General features: G+C 54.7%; 1 protein-coding gene, 1 non-coding gene and 1 pseudogene across 2 annotated transcripts in view; 1 reads left to right on the top strand and 2 right to left on the bottom strand.

Annotated features, from left to right (window-relative positions):
• The window catches only part of LOC142024609 (uncharacterized), a 144,907-nt gene that overhangs the window by 91,609 nt on the left and 40,364 nt on the right, over positions 1–12,934 (top strand). The window lies entirely within an intron of this gene.
• Positions 3,721–3,896, bottom strand: LOC142025406 (U2 spliceosomal RNA; annotated as a pseudogene).
• LOC142025363 (U2 spliceosomal RNA) lies at positions 5,222–5,412 on the bottom strand. Its single transcript, XR_012648633.1, has one exon. It is a non-coding gene; the product is annotated as a U2 spliceosomal RNA (small nuclear RNA).

The raw sequence follows: 12,934 nt of genomic DNA, 5'->3' as shown, positions 1-12,934 counted from the left end.
GGGAGGGGCCCTTTAAGGGAGCGGCTGGCTGTTGAGTCCACCCTGTGACCCTGTCTGCAGCTGTGCCTGGCATCCCTATTTCGATGTGTGCTACTTTGACGTGTAGACGTTCCCTCGCAGCGCCTATTTCGATGTTGGGCTGAGCAACGTCGAAGTTGAACATCGACGTTGCCGGCCCTGGAGGACGTGTAGACGTTATTCATCGAAATAGACTATTTCGATGTTGGCTGCACGTGTAGACGTAGCCTCCAGGACCTGGCAACTACAGCATAACGCAATCCTAGATTGATTTATCGAGGCCCTCCCGGCAGCCCTGGGTGGAGTGACAGTGGACTGCATCATCCTGGACACCAAAAGCCTGCTCAGACCAGACATCGTAATAACTAACGAGCGGGCAAAGAAGATCACCATGGTGGATGTCTCCATCCCCTTCGAAAACCTGTCAGTGGCCTTCCGGGAAGCAAGGGCAAAGACGCTAGATAAATACACACCGCTAGCAAATACACTAAGGACACAGGGCTACAAAGTGGAGGTACACGCCCTGCTGGTGGGTGCCCTGGGGGCCTGGGACCCCCAGAACAAAATGGTCCTGGAGGCCTGCGGCATCAGCCGCCACTATGCCCGCCTCGTGCGACAGCTAATGGTGTCAGATGCCATCAGATGGTCCCAGGACGTCTACACAGAGCATATTACAGGCCTCCGCCAATATCAGGACAAATAACTGCCCAACTACCCAGAACTCATCTAACGGGCCCTACTGCACAGAGAGAAGCCATCTCCTTACCCCTTCCCTAGCCTCCCTTTTCTTTTTTTCTTTTCCTCTCTGCCTCCCTTCGCAGTGCGTTCCTCCCTCGTTCCCCTTCCACTCATCGCCCACGACCCAGCCAACACGGAATATGGGGAACGAGGACACGTGACGAGATGACGAACACGATACAGGACTGGGCTAAGTGGAAGCATTAGCTTCCACCCACCTTTTGTACTATTGCTGAAGTTCCACTTCCCTTCCATCTTGGCCAACCATGGAATGAAAAGATGGACCCCAAGTTGGGGAGTGTCGCAACCACTACCTCAAGCACTCTTCTGATTCTTGGACCATGCTGCACCTCACAGGTGATGCCCCCCACCCCCCCCACCGGGTACGCAGTTCGTCCAGACGAGGCTCCTTTACAAAAGGATCCTGCCTACTTCAAAGTCTCTTTACGCCTATGAGCAGAGGGGAATAATAGCTCCCGTACACCCTGAGGAAGAGGGACGCGAAGGGGATGTGCCCTGCCTCACCCGGCTGCTGCTCCAGGAGTAACGGGGCTCCCCAGCCAGCCCCTTCCGGGGCGCTGAGCTAATGGGGGCGTTGGCCGCTGTGCAGGGAGCTCGGCTGTGCCGGGGCCGGGCCTCCTGGTGGGGGCGAGGAGCTGGGGCTGCTCCCGGGGGTGGGGGACAAGTGGCGCCGCTTAGCCCCGCTGGGGGTGAACGCTGCTCTCGGAGGTCACCTGGGGCGCCGTTCCCTGCAAGCAGGGCGCTGCGGGACCCAACTGGCCCGAGCCTGCCGCGGTCAGGGGAAAGGCGCCCCAGCCTGGCAGGGACCTGCTGCAGCTGGGGAACCCCCCGTCCCAGGGAAGCCCCCATCAGTCCCAGACCCACTGAGGGCAGGGGAGGGATGCCGATCTCCCAGCCCAGCCCCATGTGGCGCCTCCCCCTGCCTCAGCCTGGGGGCTGTGTTGGGGGGGAGAGCTGGGGGGGGGTCCTCTCTGCTGTAGCCCGGGGCCAGCCAGCACCCCAAGCCCTTTAGACCTGGCTCCACCCCAGAGCCCGCATGCCCAGGCAGCACCCTCACCCCCAACCCTCTGCACCAGCCCTGAGCCCCCCTCCCACACGCCAAACCCCTTGGCCTCACCCCCCCCCACGCTTTGTCAGACTACTGATATGGAGGGGACTTGTCACATTTCACGAGGGGTGCAGGGAACAAATTCATTTCACAGGTGCCTGGGAAAAGTTAGCAGCAATGCTGAGTCTGAGCCTGGGTTTTACAGAGGAAGCATCAACCCAGCTGGGCCAACATCCCAGCCTTGTTTCCAAGGGGTGACCAACAGCTGGGGGGAGCGGGGGCGAGGAGGAGGACAAGCGGGAGCAGAGCGCATGAGAGAGGGGACTTGCATTTCGCTCAGGGTTAATCCACCCTTGGGACTGCCCTGCCGTGCACTGTAAGAACAACAAGTCCTGGGGCACCTCAGAGACTAACATTCTGGAGCATAAGCTCTCGTGGGCAAAGCCCCGCTTCATCCCGGAGTGCGCCAGCCTTTCTAGGTGGCAATGCGCCCACCGCTCACCTTTTCCCTCTCACTCTACAGGCTCGTCTTCTATTGGCCCAGCCTGCTACTGCTGACTGAGGACTGTTTCTCACCGCCTCTCTCCTTCTCTAGAGTTGCCCACTGCTCACCTTGTAATGATCCGCAGCTCGAAGGGTCTGTCCTGATCCCTTCCTGGAACAGCTGGTGACAGTCTCGCATACATACAGCATCCATTCTCACTCACACAACAAGGAGTTTTCATTAGCACTGCTACAATCAGTACTGAGACTGAACAGCAAGTTAATTTCAAAACCATCACACTGAATTCAATGTCAGATACAGGTGAACACTACACAGAACTGAAAGAGTTTTATACTACAGGGGTGCAGCTTGCTTGCTTTTAGGCCCTTAATAACGGCCCATGGAAAAACTGCCAACTGTCTTCAGTTGCGTCTCCTCTTTGTCTTAAACCTGCACAATCAAAAACTTTCAATCTGTTCTTATTGGTTAACCAAACCAGGTCTGACCAGGGGGACTGGAACAATTTTTCTCATGGGAGTGCTGATGAAGGGGAGTTGCAGCCCTCTGCTTTCACCAGCCCTGGAGGCCTGCTGACCTAGAGCAGACCTGCCTCTCACAAACACACGGATTCTTTTCTCTGCAAAAAAAAAAAAAAAGGGGCAGTCTCTTAGCATTTTGAAGGCTAACAAAATAATTGATGAAGGGGTGAGCTTTTCTGGAATAGACCCACGTCTTCAGAGCATAAGACTCAATATTTAAGGCACAGACAACCAAAACTAGTCATCAAGGTTGACTAATCAGAAAACTCGGAATCAAAGTGGGCACATCAGAAGAGCGGTAGGAAGGGGAGAAATCCAGAGTCACATAAAACAAAGTGGCTTTGTCTACACTAGCCCAAAACTTCAAAATGTCCATGCAAATCGCCATTTTGAAGATTACTAATGAGACTCTCTTTAGAATGCGGGGGGGCGGGGTGGGGGGCAGCACTTGGAAATTGCAGCGGCTCGCGCTGCACAGCTGGTCCAGATGTGGAAATCCCCTTATTTTAATTTGCTGATAGGAATAAAGGGGATTTCGAAGTTGCCGGGGTTCTCCTGGAAAAGACCCCCACCTAAACCAGCACCGCAATTGCAAGGTGCCCCAACCATGCCCTTGCTAATGAGGTGCTAAATATGCATTTAACTGCTTTTAGAAATGCTAAATATGTATTTCAGTGTTCCCTTAGCAGCTTTTATAATAGTCATTTCTATGGTAATTTCAAAGTTTTGGGCAAGTAAAAACCCAACCTGGCCATAAAACCATAAATGATTCTTACAACAAATTTACGTACAAAGAACTCTGTTTGTGGTTTAGAAAAACAAGACTTTCAGAGTTGAATTCTATTTTTTTACCAAGAGTATTCCTCCCCGAAGGGAGGTGCACCGTTCCTGGAAGTACTGCAATACCAGGTCGATGCGTGGAGTGGATGGAGCAAGCCCCTATTCCATCTCCCTGTTCCAAAAATCCATTTAATATATAGTCCTCAGATAGAGGACGTATCAGATATTAAACTGATAAGAACAGATTAAATGAGTTTTATTGAGGGAATGTTTCAAGTACAGCAAGGAGCATAACAAATTAACATACACAGGGATATATCATCTGAGAAACTAGAACAGGTTATGGAGCATAATATACAGGAAACAGCATCTTAGTATTTACACAAGAAACCCAACTAGTCTCAGATAGACAAAAAACAAAACAAAACAAAAAAAAAACACAGTTACAAACAAGAGATAATATAAAATATCGGCCTTTTAACCAATCCCTACCCTGAGGAGAAAAAAGGGGAAAATACTTTAAAGTAACAGACAATATGAGATATTGGCCTTTGGATCAATCCCAATCCCTAGGGGAAAATCAAAAAGGAGAGTATTTTACAGATACTAGACAATAAACAATAATCGGCTTATCAGCCAGTCCCTGAGAAAAAAGAAGTTTTTGAACATAAAACTCCCCGACCCATGAAGTACCAGGGAGCATAAAATAAAATAAAAATAAAAATAAATAATTAAATAAAAAAGTTACAATAGGAGAACAGAATAAAAAAATAGATAAAATAAGGAAAAAAAAAGGAAAACACAAAGGAGCTTGGTAATCAGCTGTCAGAATATTGGCGATGGCCCGTGATATGCTCTGTGTAGATGTCCCTGGACCACCTAATGGCATCGGACACCATCAGCCTGCGCATCATTCGAGCATAATAGCGACTGACCTCGCAGGCTTCCAGGACCTCATCGTTCAGGGGGTCCCAGGCACCCAATGCCCCCACGAGCAATGCATGGACCTCCACCGAGTAGCCCCGGGACCGTAAGGTGTCCGCCAACGGGGCATACTTTTGCAGTTTCTTAGCCCGGGCATCGCGGAAGGCCGCCATGCGGTTCTCAAAGGGCACCGTAATGTCCACAATGAGAATCTTCTTAGACCGCTCGTCCGTCACGACGATGTCCGGCCGCAGAAGGCTGTCAGTGCCAGGGATGGAAGAGTCTACGGTAACGGATCCAAGGGTCGGAGGTAGCGCTTTCACCAGCCGGTCTTGGATGGCGTTATGGCGGCGCTGCCAAGCCGCCGAATGCGCCATGCAGCCACAGAGGACGTGGGGAAGAGTCTCCAGCGGATATCCGCAATGCCTGCACCTTTTATCGCGGGTCCCGTGGCCGACAGCGCTGTTGAGCGGGACACAATTAAGGCATGCTCGGTGGATGAAGCGCCAGTCCGCAAAACGGGTAAAGTTGCCAGCCCAGAGAAAGTGGTTACTGGCATCCCAGCAGCTGGTCACGTCAAACACCTTCCCCTGATCAGGTTTGTGGTTTAGAAAAACAAGACTTTCAGAGTTGAATTCTATTTTTTTACCAAGAGTATTCCTCCCCGAAGGAAGGTGCACCGTTCCTGGAAGTACTGCAATACCAGGTCAATGCGTGGAGTGGATGGAGCAAGCCCCTATTCCATCTCCCTGTTCCAAAAATCCATTTAATATATAGTCCTCAGATAGAGGACGTATCAGATATTAAACTGATAAGAACAGATACTACACTTGATCTTAGCCAAAAGGCCGAGAAGCGATACAGTTTTGTGAAAATTTTACACAGCCCACCCATCAGGACACTTTTACACGTCACGACGAGTCACCCGAATGCAACACATGTGAGCCTTGCAACAAGATTTTTACAGATCGGCAAGTACACCTACTTTCTTCATCCTGCAGCTCCTTTGTAGCTGGTCAAAGCAAAACCTCTCCCACCAGATAATTCAGCTTTAAAACGAGTTATTCCACCAGACCTGCGAGCTGCCTCTGTGGTGGTTCTTTCGCTGCCTAAGCGATCACATAATCTGCATGAAGCCTGTCCCCTCGCTGCAGCGTGATGATGCCATCGAGCTGTTAACCCTGTATGGACTGCAGAACCAAAACAAAAAGCAGTCAAGTAGCATAAGATCATAAGAATGGCCATACTGGGTCAGACCAAAGGTCCATCCAGCCCAGCACCCCATCTGCCGACGGTGGCCAATGCCAGGTGCCCCAGAGAAGGAGAACAGAAGACAATGATCAAGTGATTTATCTCCTGCCATCCATCTCCTGCCTTTGTTCTGAAGCCTAGGGCACCATACCTTATCCCTGGCTAATAGCCATTTATGGACCTAACCTGCAAAAATTTATCAAGCTCTTTTTTAAACCCTAATAGAGTCCTGGCCTTCACAGCCTCCTCGGGCAAGGAGTTCCACAGGTTGACTGTGCGCTGTGTGAAGAAAAATTTCCTTTTATTAGTTTTGAACCTACTACCCATCAATTTCATTTGGTGTCCCCTAGTTCTTGTATTATGGGAAAAGGTAAATAATTTTTCTATATTCACTTTCTCCACACCATTCATGATTTTATATACCTCTATCATATCGCCCCTCAATCGCCTCTTTTCCAAACTGAAAAGTCCCAGTCTCTCTAGCCTCTCCCCATATGGGACCCGTTCCAAGCCCCTAATCATCTTAGTCGCCCTTTTCTGAACCTTTTCTAATGCCAATATATCTTTTCTGAGGTGAGGAGACCACAGCTGCACGCAGTACTCAAGATGTGGGCGTACCATAGTTTTATATAGGGGAAGTATGATATCTTTTGTCTTCTTATCGATCCCTTTTTTAATAATTCCTAACATCCTATTTGCCTTACTAACTGCTGCTGCACACTGCGTGGATGTCTTCAGAGAACTATCCACTATAAGTCCAAGATCCCTTTCCTCATCTGTCGTAGCTAAATTTGACCCCATCATGCACTTTAAAGACTAGCAAAATAATTTATTAGGTGAGCTTTGGTGGGACAGACCCACTTCTTCACACCATCAGACCACCGGACCGCAGAACCGGTGTCAACCACACACCTCGGCAGCAACCCCCTGCTCTCATCCACTGCCATCGTCCCTCCCTTAGCAATCACGCTGCTGGGGATTGCCCTGAGGCACAACCCTGTGATTTCAGCTCTGCAAGGCCCAAGCTGCTGCTCTGTGATTTCAGAGAGAGGCTGAAAGCAGCTACTTAACTCCACGGCAATTGGAGAGACTTGAACTGGTTTTCTCCTCCTCCTGGAGGTAACTCGCTTCCAGTTCTCCTCCTTGTTTTGGGCAGCCTGCTGTACCTGCAGTATTATCTGTTGCCTTCTGTCCAGAAAGCCTTCACCTTCTCTGATGGACCTGAGGGTTGGGATTTGTGCCTCAAGTCCTTTCACCTTCTCTTCTAAAATGGCTCCCAGCTTACACTTGGGCCAGAGAAAATCCTTTCTCTCATTCGGGAGGAAGACAAACACGGCACATGCCACGCAGGTCACAACACCAGAGCTCTCCCCAGCCACGTCACTCTCCATTTCTCCCTTGACAGAGATCCCTTATTTGTTTCTAGTGCCGCCTTGGAGGGCACAAGAGAAACCCCGTACAAGAAAGGTGAGAACAGGTGTGTGGCTCCTCCCAAAGGTGAGCTGCCTGTTCGCTGCTCCTGTTCGCTGCTCCTCACAGGAGTCGCTGGGGCTGCCTTCTTTCGGGGCTGTGAGCTGGCTAGGCCCGGCTGAGTTGTGAATGAAAAGCCCCGGGCAGCGCGGAACAGCCCACATCCTGCGTCCCTCTCCCCGTGGCCAGCCCGGCCCCTCTGCGCACCCCAGCGGCAGACGGCCGTGGAGAGGCAGCTGGTGGCGTGGGGGTTCCTGGCTGAACAAGAGCGCCTCCTGCTGGCACGGCTGGGAGAGCTGGCCCAGGAGATCGGGCCGAGGGGGAAGGAAAATGCCACCCGGCTGGGGGAGAAGATTTCCCGGGCTGGCGCCCTCAACACACAGCTGGAGGGGACGTGTCAGCAGCCGGTGCTGGAGCTGCTGCAGGTGAGAGGGCGCTGGACGTGCCCAGGGCCCTATTAAGGAGGGGACTGAGGTGCCTGAAGCTCCAGGCCCAGAACAATTCAGACAGAATTTTTTCGAGAGACGTTTTGAAGCATATGCTCCAAAATCTGTGTTAGTCTGTAAGGGGCCACCAAGTCCTGGTGCCTTTGGCCTGGTGCACCTATGACACAGTCCTCACAGTCTTCAAAAAGCTTTTCCCGGAGGCAGTGCTTGAGGACAGTGTCGTGAGCGGGTGTGGCATAAACAACAACGCGTACAATCGAACGCAGACCTTTTTTACGCTGATGACATGGGACTGGCTCAGCCAGTTCCATACCAAGCCTCCTTCTAAATTCCTCGTAGCCATCGTCCTTCGCATCATCTTCAGTGGTTTGTATCGGTGTTGAGCAAAACCAAGGTGGATCCATTTCATCTTCGTTCTGACACAACGTCGTCCTGGGGTTTAGGGTCCTCAAGGAAGGCCTTGTCGAGCTCTGGAGAGATTCCCAGAAAGAAAATAACGTACGATCCTGTGGTCTTTTTAGGTTTTTACAAAATCCCATTACACGACCCCCCAACCTCGCTCATTCGTTTCTTACCTCTTTGGCTTCTTTTCCGTTCTCTTCGTCTGACTCCTTCAACCTGCGGCCGCCTTCCTCCGTAGGGGTGGACAAAGAGAGGCCGTCTACCTTGTCGGGCTGCCTCGAGAGCGGTTGGGTTTCGGGGTCGGGTTCCGGTGTATCCGTCAACAAGGGTTGGGCCAAAGGGCTCCCCTCGGCTACCGCCTCCCCCTCGCAGCTGTCGCGGATGCAGCGCTTTCTCCACGTGCGGCGGAGACCCGTCGGCACGTGAACAACGTCCGAACTCTGGCAGGGGTGGTGAAAGTGTCCATCTTCCCGCTCAGCATTTGCACATTTCTGAAACACGCGCTCTTGGAAGAAGATGGCCTCTTTCTGGGGGTAGCGCTGTGCTCCGATTGGTGGAGGGGCGAGTCCTTCGAGGGGTCGCATGACACCCTTTCCTTCCAGTCTCACTTGACCCAGAGGTACTCCTACCCCCGAAGGGAACGTCTTCCGGTGACAGGGGGCGGGCCTAAAGGAGTTGGGGAGGAACTTCTGGTGACAGGAAGGAGGGGCAAAAGGGTTAAGGGGGTGGGACTTCTGGTGAAAGGGATGGGCGGAGCTAAAAGGGCTGGGCTGGGGCTTCTGGTGAAAGGGGCGTGGCTAAAAGGAAAAGGGGCGTGGCTAAAGATTGATGGTAGATCCCTTATACTACTAGGACCCATCACCAGGCCTGATAGTTTTGGAGTTTTTTCAATCTATCCTGCCCCAGACCCTTGAAGGCCCTTCTGAAGGGTTAATCCCAGAGCCCTGGGGTTACCAGGCCAACGCTCTAACCACTGACCTCTCCCTCCTCACCACTGTTCCCCTCCAGCGGCAGAATAAAATGTCTATGTGCACCAAAGCCTGTGTGGCTGTGCGCCTGCAATAGAAACACAGGCGGCCAGCGCTGGGTGCTCTGCAAACCAGCTGAGTGGCCCTGAATCTTTCCTGGGCAGCCGCCCAAGCGCTCCGGGGTGGTCATAGAACTGGAAGAGACCTGGAGAGATCCTGGAGCGATTGTAATCCAGGCCCTCTATGGCAGCGCTCTCTGAAACGCTCCCACTTCCACGTGCAGGGCCAGGTGAGCAGGGAGGACTGCAGAGTCTCAGCGCAGGGGTGAGAGGATGGTGCCGGGCAGAGAGGTTCACATTCATTAGGAACTGGGGACACTTTTGGAGAAGCGGGAGGCTGTACGGGGGGGATGGGCCCCACCTACCCCAAAACGGAACCAGGCTGCTGGCACTGAACACTGAGATGTCGCAGAGCAGTTTTTAAGCGAAGGGCTGGGGGGAGCCTACGGGTGCAGAGGAGCGTGTGGATTGGACACAGGCATCTCTTACGGGAGGGTCGATAAATAGGGATTCTCTGTGTTCTACTCAGGAGGAGAGGGCTGAAGAAGATAAAACGGGTAAAATCAGATGAGAATCAATCGACTGGAAAAGGATCTAATCCATCTGGAACAGGCAGACAGATCAGAATCACAATCACAGAATCCGAGGGCCGGAGGGGACCTCAGGAGGTCGTCTAGTCCAGCCCCCTGCCTAAAGCAGGATCAACCCCCCCAGAGCGTCCCCTTTGGGTAGTTGAAGGCTGCTACCAAATCGCTCCCCAGTCTTCTCTTCAGGAAACTAAATAAACCCAAATCCCTCAGCTTCTCCTCATAGGTCATGTGCTCCAGCCCCTTCATCCCCCTCCTTCCCCAGAGGGCAAAGAAGCAGGTCTGGGTGTTCAAAGGGACATCAGTGCCTGAGTCCCACTGGGTGGATCTCCAGTGGGAGCACAGAGCTCCATGGCCAGAAATCCAGTTGGGTCGTGTCCCTTCCCTTGCAAGGGGCGGCCGGGGCATGAGGGGCCTGCCAGGGCTGGAGAGCAGGCAGGGGCAGGTGGGAGACAGCGCTGCTTCCCCAGCTCAGCTCAAGCTACTCACCACTCCCTCCCTGTGCCTCAGTTTACCCTGAGGGGTTCCGTAGAGGCAAACCCGGCCCATGTGGTGCCTGTGCTGGGGAACGCAGCTCTTGTTGTCTGTCACAGGCCTCGGGGAGCTGAGGCAGGCGACATTTTGACACATGTCGGCCGCTCAAGGGGAAGTCTCCCCCTCACTTGCTCTGAGGCAGCTTGTCGGAGCTGTGGGGCAGCCCAATGGGCTGCAGTAACCCCCATGCTCCTTGGTGTATCTCGAGTACGCTCACGATAGTGGCATGAAGCCCCTCTCGGTGAATTATCCGGACTGCCCCGCTCCCCGGGGGGCTGGGAACGTGTCCTCACTCACCAAGGGAAACTGAAGCGCAGAGTGACAGGGAAGTGAGGGAGAGCAGGCCAGAGCTCAAACCACTCGACCCCACTGCCCTCCCAGAGCTGAGAAGAGAACCCAGGAGTCCTGGTGCCCAGCCCTGCCCCTGCTTCAACTACTCAATCTCCCTCTGCTCCTACAATAATCTACCCATGAGATGTCACCCTCCTTTGGGAGATGGAAATCGACACCCCGCCCCTCCCAACCCCGCTGCACTGCCCCTCGCCCCGCCCCATCCTAAAGCCAGCCTCTGAACCAGGCACCCATTTCACAGCCCCACACACTGAGCCCTGCACGGCCCTTCCTGCGCAGCCCAGCCCCCTGGTCACTCACTCATGGGCTCAGGACACGTGGCAGTGCCGGAGCGCTCCCCGCAGCCAGGGACTGGGTCCCAACCCAGCCCGGCCCAGGTGCAGCGCAGGGCGGCGGTGGCAGCGGGATGAGCAGCGCCGTTGTGGCCGCGCCCCCCGGCCCTGGTGCTGTGCGGTGCGGCCCGGGGGAGGCGGCGCTGGACGCCCCGGGGGTGCACCGGGAACACGTGACGTGCACGTGGCGGGTGTGTAGCGGGTGTGACAGTGTCACACTGACGGGCGGGGCGGGGGGAGGGGCAGGACACCGCACACACCCACTGCAGGGCCGGGCCGGGCGCGGGTGACAACAGCCCTGTCCCGCCCTCTGAGCGCGCGGGGGGGGCGGGGCTCCCGGACGGGGCCGCGCACGCGGGGGGACGGGGCTCACCCCCTGGGGACTGTCCCCCCCTGTGGCTCTAGGGGGCACTGACCCCCCCCCCCCGCAGCGCTTTGTCACGTGCGCGCCGAGCGGGCAGCGGCCGCCACAGCCCCGGCAGGGTCAGTCCGCGCAGCAGGTCCCGCCGCGCTCACTGCGCATGCGCGGTACGGGGGGGGCGGAGCAGAGCCCGAGCTGCGCGGGGGTGTTTCGTACAGCTCCGCCCGGCGGTGAGTGTCGGGGTCCCGGGCTGGGGGAGGGGGAGCCCCGCAGACAGCTGTGGGGGGGGGGACGGGACAAGCTGTGGGGGGGGTCACTCACCCCGTGGGGGGGACACGGACCCGCGGTAATGGGGGGGGGGCGCTCGGTCCCCCCGGGGCTCAGCTCGGGCCCAGCGGGGGGAGGGGGGTGTGGTCCAGCCGCGGGCGCCCTCTGCGGGGGGGGGGGGGGGGGCGGTTCTGTCCCGTCTCCTGGCCGCGAAACGCTCCTGCCTTGGTGGGGGGGCGCTGCGGGGGGGGGGGGTGTCACGTGCTCCAGCGGCTCCTCAGCCGCGGCGGCGGGAAGCGGCGCTTCTCCTCCCCGGGGGCCCGAGGGGCCGGGCTGGGACGCGCCGGCTGCGGGCACTTGCCGGGGGGGGCGGGGCGCGGGGAGAGACGGTCCCGCGGGGCGGGGGGTTCGCACACACCGGGGTCTCTCGCGGCTCTGTGAGCCGGTGCCCAGGTGCCAGCTAAAGGTCTGGGGGGGCAAAGGGGGGGGGCGATGCCGCCCCAGCAGCTGCGCTGAGCAGCCAGGGCAGGCGGGGTTCTTTGGTTTGTGCTTAGTTCGGGCAGAGCAGCAAGAGGAAAATTACAATTATTAGAGGCCTTAACAGTTACTTTGTATTTATACACAGATGGAAACAATATAACTCAGACAAGTGATCGAAGTACCACAATTGTGAATTTTTGTTTATAACTTTTCTAACAGTTAATAGGAAACCGCTGGCAGCGATTTTACAACAGAAGCGGCTGCCGCGTGTGAAAGGGGGTTTTAAACTGACCCCTCACTTTATGAATGAAACCAAGATGGCCGCCGAGTGAGTGACAGGAGAATGATTTTACTCGTGGTTACTAATATTTGCAGAAGGTCATTGCTGAGCGCAGGTCGCCAGTTCAGGTAAGGCGAGGACCCCCTGGGGTTTGACAGGCAAGATAAATTTTCTACAGTTCTACGTAAAAGATAGCGGAGGATCGCAGTGTTGTAATAGATCAAAGGGGTAAACGCGTTTTAAAGATAAGGTCAGGGCTTCTCGCGGTCTGAGTGACAGGCTTATGGTGTTAGGAGTTTATAGCCCAAAAACAGCTCGTACCCGCGGTTTTTAAAGGGGAAACAACACAATTTAACTTAAGAAAAGTTTTAGACAAATTCGCGAGCTTAAACTAATACAAGTAATGTGTACCCAAGAAAGGCAAGTTGGAGGTGTGATTTTCACCCCTGCCTCTTAGACCTGGTGGAACCAGAGTCTTTCCCTCAATTCCTATAGGAAAGAAGTGCAATAGAGGTGTAATTCTTACCCCTGCCTCCTAGATCCAGTGTGACCCAAATTCTCTCAATCCCTCCGGACGAAGTAGCTACGAACCAG

This window comes from Carettochelys insculpta, chromosome 22 (assembly GCF_033958435.1).
Source record: "Carettochelys insculpta isolate YL-2023 chromosome 22, ASM3395843v1, whole genome shotgun sequence".
Lineage (NCBI taxonomy): Eukaryota > Metazoa > Chordata > Testudines > Carettochelyidae > Carettochelys > Carettochelys insculpta.
The sequence above is the reverse complement of the archived record's forward strand: the minus strand, read 5'-3'. Positions and strand labels throughout refer to the sequence as shown.